The following is a 9,827-nucleotide window of genomic DNA, read 5'->3' as shown; positions in this document are numbered from 1 at the left end:
TGTAACAATGACAAGCAACTTTCCTGTAACACTGATGTCAAAATGTCAGATGAAAAAGCAAGAAATTACTTACTTTCAGAGGAGCAGCGTAGCACACACCATTGAGGCCCACAAACAAAGCTGTGGATAGTTTCCTTGAAGCCAGAGCATGAAGAAAGAACAAATGCCGAAACCCGGGATCGAACCAGGGACCTTTAGATCTTCAGTCTAACGCTCTCCCAACTGAGCTATTACGGCAATTCACTAATTTTATTTCTGTGGCACCCTTGACAATTCACATGCATGTGACTCACAATTTTGACACTCAAAGTGTACATCATAACCAGTACGGGGATCGAACCCATGACCTTGGCGTTATTAGCACCACACTCTAACCAACTGAGCTAACCGGCCATTTGCTATTTTGCTCAATTGTTGAAATGCACCGAGCCTCTGCAAGTGCTGGCACGTAAACAAACAAGTCCACCAACAGCATAGCCTGACAAGACTGGACCCTCTAGGTTGCTTCTTGCGGAAATTCCAAACGGCTGGGGAATTAGCTCAAATGCTTTGCATGCTATAGGTAGTGGGATCGATGCCTGCATTCTCCCAAAAGCAAATTCTTTCATACATAAGGGAACATTTCGGCATTTCGTGTATGATCAGTGAAAAATTCCATATTGCAAATGTACGGTCCCTTACTTCAGTGTCCGAAAACATTTGTAAAATTTGCTGGTCGGCGTCGGCCCGTGCGGTAGGGCCAGACCTACCGGGAAGTCATCAAATGAACTTTGTCGGACATTCGGTTTCCGTTTTATAAAATAAACAAGTTTTGGACCATTTTTCCGCTATCCCGGAAATTCCCACAAGAGGGCATACGGAATCATATGGCAATTTGGCAAAACATCACGAATCACGACGGGGCCTTATCTCGAAAACGGAAAATATTTCGAAGCCGAAACTTGGTGAGCGTAGGTTTGGCATAATGGGCAGTTGGCCCCGAACAAGATGGCGTCTAGGCCTCAACGGTTTTTGAGTTATGGCCGTTTTTCTGGGATTAAAGGTCCAAAATGGAAGTAGAGAAATTATTTTTCCACTTCAGGTCAAAGTCAAGGAGCCTCCGGTGTCAATAAAAAAAGAACCAGCCATTTATCTATCGTCATTTAAGAGAAACGGAACAATGACAACTTGTTGATGGTCACAAATAGGCGTTTTTTTTTTCCAACGGTTACAGATCCAGTTGCAGGGTGTTCATACGAATCTTTTTAAAGTGTGCTGCGGAGCTCTGCGAGATTTCTGTGATTTTCTATGATTTTCTGAAATAACACACACATACTAAACCCTCCGTAAATAACTCAGTTCTTAACGTAAAGACTTAAAACTCAGGATTATGTAAAAGCATACCCCAATGAGGATATGTGCCAACCGGAAGTGCCATAATTGGTGTCTCAGGGGCTGTTTCGAAGGGTTAAAAAAGTCTGATCTGTCCAAAACTTCATATATGTGATTAGGCAACCCCCATGAACTGTAAATCAGTCATTTTTCCCCAAAAAAATCAAAGGAAAAAAAAATCACACTAAAACACAACTTGGATGGAGGGACGTATTGGGGTGCGTAGAGACAGACAGTGGCTGCAATAGTTAGCTTTGTTGGAGCTAAAAAAGAACCGTCAGACCTAGAGTTCTGAAACTTTAGAAACCTGTTCTAGACCTCCGGTCGATGGTACGTGGTGAGTTACGTGGCTCTAGACGGTTCTCGGACCGAGAAACAGCCTCGTACATTTGCAATACCTTCAATTCATTTTGACCATCACAAAAATGACGACGTTTAGAAAAGTCTCAGAGACGCAAGGCTAGGTGCATTGAAACCGGCTCGGCCCATAGAGACGGACCCCAACGTTTCTGTCCGATAGCTCGTTCAAGGACCCTGTAGCAAGGCATGGAAAAAAGTGGATTTTCAGCACCAGTTAGGGTTTTTCTCGGACACCAAATGACCTATCGAGCCGAAACTCGGGATTCGGGGTCGCCTCACATAGGACTTCACATAATGTCCGAACTGGACCCGCAGCTAGAACGTAACTATGTGTTTTACCTTTTTATTATGTTTTAAACTAAAGGCGCTGTGAATTATGGGACTGCTCTGACATATGTGATAGTTGGCTTCTAAATGAGTAGTAAAAAGTGGGTTTGGTGTCATAATGACATCTAATTGACTGATGGACACTGACTTGCTAGTTGACTTTTGTGCATTTGCAATATGTTTAAACGGAGAGGGACCATCACCAAAATGGCATTCTGAAATCAACACAAAAAATGGCATCACCATAGTCTCCAGACTGTGCTGAGTTCAACGAGCTATCCCGCTTGACCGTAGCTCGCTCGGTCTAAGCGCAACGACCATTAGAAAAGTAGGCCCAAAATGAAGCCTGCCCCACAATGTCATTTGCTTTTGAGTGACAGTGAGAGAACCGTTTAGGTGAGAAGAAAAATTCCACCACATGAATGTTCCTAAGGTCCTCCCGATCCGTGCAAGCCTAACCTTGACCGTGTGGCATTAACCCTTAACAGTAAAACAGTGTTTTTTGATCTCACAGATTACAGTGTCATCTCTCCCCATAGGAATACATTGCCTGCACCCCTAATTTCAACCTGAAGTCTATATGGGTTATGAATGCCGTATGAACCTGTCTTCGGTACCAGTCCATCAAGCCACTATGAGGTCTACCTGTGTTGATTCTGAGCTTCCTGGACCAACCGGAAGTGGTTAAAATGCCCCTAAAAGTGTTTACCCATACCCTGCCTGCAGTTTGACAGACATAGTGCATTCAACCCTGTGTAAATCAGTCAGTTCTTAACGTAAGGACTTAAAACTCAGGATTCTGTAACAGCATACCCCAATGAGGATATGTGTTGATTTATAGCTTCCTGTGCCAACCGGAAGTGCCATAATTGGTGTCTCAGGGGCTGTTTCGAGGGGTTAAAAAAGTCTGATCTTTCCAAAACTTCATATGTGTGATTAGGCAACCCCCATGAACTGTAAATCAGTCATTTTTCCCCAAAAATTCAAAGGAAAAAAAAATCACACTAAAACACAACTTGGAAGGAGGGACGTATTGGGGTGCGTAGAGACAGACAGTGGCTGCAATAGTTAGCTTTGTTGGAGCTAAAAAAGAACCGTCAGACCTAGAGTTCCGAAACTTTAGAAACCTGTTCTAGACCTCCGGTCGATGGTACGTGGCTCTAGACGGTTCTCGGACCGAGAAACAGCCTCGTACGTTTGCAATACCTTCAATTCATTTTGACCATCACAAAAATGACGACGTTTAGAAAAGTCTCAGAGACGCAAGGCTAGGTGCATTGAAACCGGCTCGGCCCATAGAGACGGACCCCAACATTTCTGTCCGATAGCTCGTTCAAGGACCCCGTAGCAAGGCATGGAAAAAAAGTGGATTTTCAGCACCAATTAGGGTTTTTCTCGGACACCAAATGACCTATCGAGCCGAAACTCGGGATTCGGGGTCGCCTCACATAGGACTTCACATAATGTCCGAACTGGACCCGCAGCTAGAACGTAACTATGTGTTTTACCTTTTTATTATGTTTTAAACTGAAGGCGCTGTGAATTATGGGCCTGCTCTGACATATGTGATAGTTGGCTTCTAAATGAGTAGGAAAAAGTGGGTTTGGTGTCAATTGATATCCGTTTGGTGTCATAATGACATCTAATTGACTGATGGACACTGACTTGCTAGTTGACTTTTGTGCATTTGCAATATGTTTAAACGGAGAGGGACCATCACCAAAATGTCATTCTGAAATCAACACAAAAAATGGCATCACCATAGTCTCCAGACTGTGCCGAGTTCAACGAGACGCCCCGCTTGACCGTAGCTCGTTCTGAGTGCAGCGAACTTGAAAAAAAGAAGGCCCAAAATGAAGCCTGCCCCACAATGTCATTTGATTTTGGGTGGCAGTGAGAGAACCGTTAGGGTGAGAAGCACAATTCGACCTCAGGTGCGTTCCTGAGGTCCTCCCGATCCGTGCAAGCCTAACCTTGACCGTGTGGCATTAACCCTTCACAGTAAAAAGAAGGTGTTTACTTGAAACAGCTTGCTTTGACTTCTCTCCCCATAGGAATACATTGCCTGCACCTCTAAATTCAACCTGAAGCCTATGTGGGTTATGAATGCCTTATGAACCTGTCTTCTAAGACAGTCCATCAGGCCACTATGAGGTCTACCTGTGTCGAATCTAAGCTTCCTGGAGCAACCGGAAGTGGTTAAAATCACCCTAAAAGTGTATACCCATACACTGCCTGCAGTTTGATAGACATAGTGCATTCAACCCTGTGTAGATCAGTCAATTCTTAACGTAAAGACTTAAAACTCAGGATTCTGTAAGTGGCTATGTCAACCAAGATATGTGTTAACTTATAGCTTCCTGTGCCAACCGGAAGTGCCATAATTGGTGTCTCAGGGGCTGTTTCGAGGGGTTAAAAAAGTCTGATCTCTCCAAAATGTCATATGTGTGACTAGGCAACCCTTCTGAACTGTAAATCAGTCATTTCTCCCAACAGATGTCAAAGAAAACCTCCCTCACACACACACAGGAAGGATGGAGTGATAAAGTGCGGTGCTTAAAGACACAGAGAGCAGGAAATGGCATTACCATAATCCCTAGGCCGTGCCGAGTTCAACGAGATATCCCTCTTGACCGTAGCTCGCTCGGTCTAGGCGCAGCGACCATTAGAAAGTAGGCCCAAAATGTAGCCTGCCCCACAATGTCATTTGATTTTGGGTGAGAGTGAGAGAACCGTTAGGGTGAGAAGACAAATTCCACCACAGGAATGTTCCTAAGGTCCTCTCGATCCGTGCAAGCCTAACCTTGACCGTGTGGCATTAACCCTTAACAGTAAAACAGTGTTTTTTGATCTCACAGATTACAGTGTCATCTCTCCCCATAGGAATACATTGCCTGCACCCCTAATTTCAACCTGAAGTCTATATGGGTTATGAATGCCGTATGAACCTGTCTTCGGTACCAGTCCATCAGGCCACTATGAGGTCTACCTGTGTTGATTCTAAGCTTCCTGGACCAACCGGAAGTGGTTAAAATCACCCTAAAAGTGTTTACCCATACCCTGTCTGCAGTTTGATAGACATAGTGCATTCAACCCTGTGTAAATCAGTCAATTCTTAACGTAAGGACTTAAAACTCAGGATTCTGTAACAGCATACCCCAATGAGGATATGTGTTGATTTATAGCTTCCTGTGCCAACCGGAAGTGCCATAATTGGTGTCTCAGGGGCTGTTTCGAAGGGTTAAAAAAGTCAGATCTGTCCAAAACTTCATATATGTGATTAGGCAACCCCCATGAACTGTAAATCAGTCATTTTTCCCCCAAAAAATCAAAGGAAAAAAAAATCACACTAAAACACAACTTGGATGGAGGGACGTATTGGGGTGCGTAGAGACAGACAGTGGCTGCAATAGTTAGCTTTGTTGGAGCTAAAAAAGAACCGTCAGACCTAGAGTTCCGAAACTTTAGAAACCTGTTCTAGACCTCCGGTCGATGGTACGTGGTGAGTTACGTGGCTCTAGACGGTTCTCGGACCGAGAAACAGCCTCGTACATTTGCAATACCTTCAATTCATTTTGACCATTACGAAAATGACGACGTTTAGAAAAGTCTCAGAGATGCAAGGCTAGGTGCATTGAAACCGGCTCGGCCCATAGAGACGGACCCCAACGTTTCTGTCCGATAGCTCGTTCAAGGACCCTGTAGCAAGGCATGGAAAAAAGTGAATTTTCAGCACCAATTAGGGTTTTTCTCGGACACCAAATGACCTATCGAGCCGAAACTTGGGATTCGGGGTCGCCTCAGCTAGGCTAACACATAACATAAGAAATGGACCCGCAGCTAGAACGTAACTACGTGTTTTATGGTTTTTTTATGGTTTGAACCGAAGGCGTTGTGAATTTTGGGCCAGCTCTGAAGTATGTAATAGTTGGCTACTAAACGAGTTGGAAAAAGTGGGTTTGGTGTCAGTTTGTATCAGTTTGGTGTCAGAATGATATCTAATTGACTGATGGACTCTTGTCCACTTGACTCTTGTACATTTGCAATATGTTTAAACAGTGAGGTACCATCACCAAAAGCGACATTCTGAAATCAACCCTAACGAGCGATTGAGATGAACCAGAATCACTGCAAAGCCATCCCGAGTTCATCGGGCCAGTCAATTTCACATTCCTGCAGGATTTTTATAGCATGACCAATTGGTGATGGTACCTGCCCATTAAAACATATTGCAAATGCACAGTGACTTTGAAAAAGTAAGGAAACATAAACAATTTTTTTTTATTTTTGGGTGACCAGTTGCACGTGCATTTGCAATATGATTCTATAGTGAAAAAACATCACCAAAAGCGACATTCTGAAATCAACCCTAACGAGCGATTGAGATGACCCAGAATCACTGCAAAGCCATCCCGAGTTCATCCGGCCAGTCAATTTCACATTCCTGCAGGATTTTTATAGCATGACAAATTCGTGATGGTACCTGCCCATTAAAACATATTGCAAATGCACAGTGACTTTGAAAAAGTAAGGAAACATAGAATCAATTTTTTTTTTTTGGGTTACCAGTTGCACATTTCAGATCACCAGTTGCACATTTCAGATCACCAGTTGCACGGAGGAAAATCGTTACTTTTGACTTTGACTTTTGACTTCCTATGATATCATATTGCAAATGGACAAAACATATGCCTTATGCACAAGTAAAACAAAAAAAAATTATGATAATACAAGTTGACAAAGGTATAGTTTGAGCAAAGTATAGTTTGAATTTTGAGCATGACAAATTCGTGATGGTACCTGCCCATTAAAACATATTGCAAATGCACAGTGACTTTGAAAAAGTAAGGAAACATAAACAAATGGACATAATGAAATCATCATTTTTTTTTTCCGGTTACCAGTTGCACGCGCATTTGCAATATGATTCTATAGTGAAAAAACATCACCAAATGGACATGATGAAATCAACACAACGAGTGATGGAAATGAACAACTATCACTGCCCGGCCGTCCCGAGTTCATCAGTTCAGTCAATTTTGGCCCCCAAAAAAATTGACTTTTGACTTTGACTTTTGACTTCCTGTGAAATCATATTGCAAATGGACAAATCATATTCCTTATGCACAAGTAAAAAAAATAAAATTATGATAAAACATTTTACAAAAGTATATTCATACACTTCTTACACATGATTAATTGTCTTAAAATCGAAACAATTTCGAAAAACGGTCCAGAAAGCACTTTTTTTAGTTTTTAAAGTTTAAAAAAAAAATCACATTTTCGACTTTTGACATCCTATTAAATCATATTGCAAATGGACAAAACATATGCCTTATGCACAAGTAAAAAAAAATAAAAAATTATGATAATAAAATACGAATAAAGTATGTTGATACAGTTCTTATACGTGTGTAATTGACACAAAATTCGAAAGAATTTTGAAAAACGGTCCAGAAAGCACTTTTTTAAGGATGTGTGAAGTTTTTTACCAAATTTTGACATTTTTGACTTTTGACTTTTGACTTCCTATGAAATCATATTGCAAATGGACAAATGCCTTATGCGCATGTAATTAAAAAAAAAAATGTGATATCAAAATTGGACAAAAGTATATTCATACAGTTCTTACACATGTGTAATTGACAAAAAAAGCGAAAGAATTTCGAAAAACGGCCCAGAAAGCACTTTTTTAAGGGGTGATAAGTTTTGGGAAAAAAAATCCTTTTTTCAAAATTTTGCTTTTGGATGTTGACTTGGGTTGCATTTCCAACATGAAAAACCCCGGTGGAGCGCACTCGCCCCCTGTTGGATTTTTGAGGTGTTACAATTGGCAATTGCCATATGGCATTTGCCATATACTTTGCACGAATCAACGCCGCTTTGGGTGGTATTGGATATCGTGTATATGGTTTGTCCAATGCCAATATCTTGCCATTCATTTTTGTCCAATTCAGGGGGGTATTCCCTTACATGGATCCAAGAAAACTCCAGTTCACACTTCATGCAGCCTTGTCTTACGACAACCTACTGTCATGTAAACAATGACAAGAAACTGTCATGTAAAAATGACAAGAAACTCTCATGTAACCCTGATGTCACAATGTCAGATGAAAAAGAAAGACATTACTTACTTTCAGAGAGCAGCGTATCACACACTCTAACCAACTGAGCTAACCGGCCGCTGGCTACAGAGCACAGTTGTTGAGATGCACCGAGCCTCTGCAAGTGCTGGAGCACAAACTAACAAGTCCACCAACAGCATAGCCTGACAAGACTGGACACTCTTGGTTGCTCTTTGTGGCAATTCCAAACAGCTGGGGAATTTGATCAATTGGTGTTGTGTTTGCTTAGCATGCTATAGGTAGTGGGATCGATGCCCGCATTCCCCAAAAACATTTTTTTTTGTGTATCTAAGAAAGCTCCAGTTCACACTTCATGCAGCCTTGTCTTACGACAACCTACTGTCATGTAACAATGACAAGCAACTTTCCTGTAACACTGATGTCAAAATGTCAGATGAAAAAGCAAGAAGTTACTTACAGAGGAGCAGCGTAGCACACGCCATTGAGGCCCACAAACAAAGCTGTGGATAGTTTCCTTGAAGCCAGAGCATCAAGAAAGAACAAATACAAATGCCGAAACCCGGGATCGAACCAGGGACCTTTAGATCTTCAGTCTAACGCTCTCCCAACTGAGCTATTTCGGCAATTCACTAATTTTTTTTCACCCTTGACAATTCACATGCATGTGACTCACAATTTTGACACTCAAAATGTATATCATAGCCAGTACGGGGATCGAACCCATGACCTTGGCGTTATTAGCACCACACTCTAACCAACTGAGCTAACCGGCCATTTGCTATTTTGCTCAATTGTTGAAATGCACCGAGCCTCTGCAAGTGCTGGCACGTAAACAAACAAGTCCACCAACAGCATAGCCTGACAAGACTGGACCCTCTAGGTTGCTTCTTGCGGAAATTCCAAACGGCTGGGGAATTAGCTCAAATGCTTTGCATGTGTGAGCTAGTGGGATCGATGCCTGCATTCTCCAAAAGCAAATTCTTTCATGGATCCAAGAAAACTCCAGTTCACACTTCATGCAGCCTTGTCTTACGACAACCTACTGTCATGTAAACAATGACAAGAAACTGTCATGTAACAATGACAAGAAACTCTCATGTAACACTGATGTCACAATGTCAGATGAAAAAGAAAGACATTACTTACTTTCAGAGAGCAGCGTATCACACACTCTAACCAACTGAGCTAACCGGCCGCTGGCTACAGAGCACAGTTGTTGAGATGCACCGAGCCTCTGCAAGTGCTGGAGCACAAACTAACAAGTCCACCAACAGAGCATAGCCTGACAAGACTGGACACTCTTGGTTGCTCCTTGTGGCAATTCCAAACAGCTGGGGAATTTGATCAATTGGTATTGTGTTTGCTTAGCATGCTGTAGGTAGTGGGATCGATGCCCGCATTCCCCAAAAACTATTTTTTTTGTGGATCCAAGAAAGCTCCAGTTCACACTTCATGCAGCCTTGTCTTACGACAACCTACTGTCATGTAACAATGACAAGCAACTTTCCTGTAACACTGATGTCAAAATGTCAGATGAAAAAGCAAGAAATTACTTACTTTCAGAGGAGCAGCGTAGCACACACCATTGAGGCCCACAAACAAAGCAGTGGATAGTTTCCTTGAAGCCAGAGCATGAAGAAAGAACAAATCCCGAAACCCGGGATCGAACCAGGGACCTTTAAA

The 9,827-nt window shown here is 42.3% G+C and overlaps 4 non-coding genes across 4 annotated transcripts; all 4 read right to left on the bottom strand.

Annotated features, from left to right (window-relative positions):
• Positions 1-164: 164 nt before the first annotated feature.
• trnaf-gaa (transfer RNA phenylalanine (anticodon GAA)) lies at positions 165-237 on the bottom strand. Its single transcript has one exon. It is a non-coding gene; the product is annotated as a tRNA-Phe (tRNA).
• An 82-nt stretch (positions 238-319) lies between these two features.
• Positions 320-393, bottom strand: trnai-aau (transfer RNA isoleucine (anticodon AAU)). The gene has a single exon. It is a non-coding gene; the product is annotated as a tRNA-Ile (tRNA).
• Positions 394-8,694: 8,301 nt separating this feature from the next.
• Positions 8,695-8,767, bottom strand: trnaf-gaa (transfer RNA phenylalanine (anticodon GAA)). Its single transcript has one exon. It is a non-coding gene; the product is annotated as a tRNA-Phe (tRNA).
• Positions 8,768-8,843: 76 nt separating this feature from the next.
• trnai-aau (transfer RNA isoleucine (anticodon AAU)) lies at positions 8,844-8,917 on the bottom strand. Its single transcript has one exon. It is a non-coding gene; the product is annotated as a tRNA-Ile (tRNA).
• Between the last annotated feature and the right edge of the window lie 910 nt (positions 8,918-9,827).

This window comes from Oncorhynchus clarkii, unplaced genomic scaffold, assembly GCF_045791955.1.
Source record: "Oncorhynchus clarkii lewisi isolate Uvic-CL-2024 unplaced genomic scaffold, UVic_Ocla_1.0 unplaced_contig_10355_pilon_pilon, whole genome shotgun sequence".
NCBI lineage: Eukaryota > Metazoa > Chordata > Actinopteri > Salmoniformes > Salmonidae > Oncorhynchus > Oncorhynchus clarkii.
This window is presented reverse-complemented; position numbering and strand designations above follow the sequence as displayed.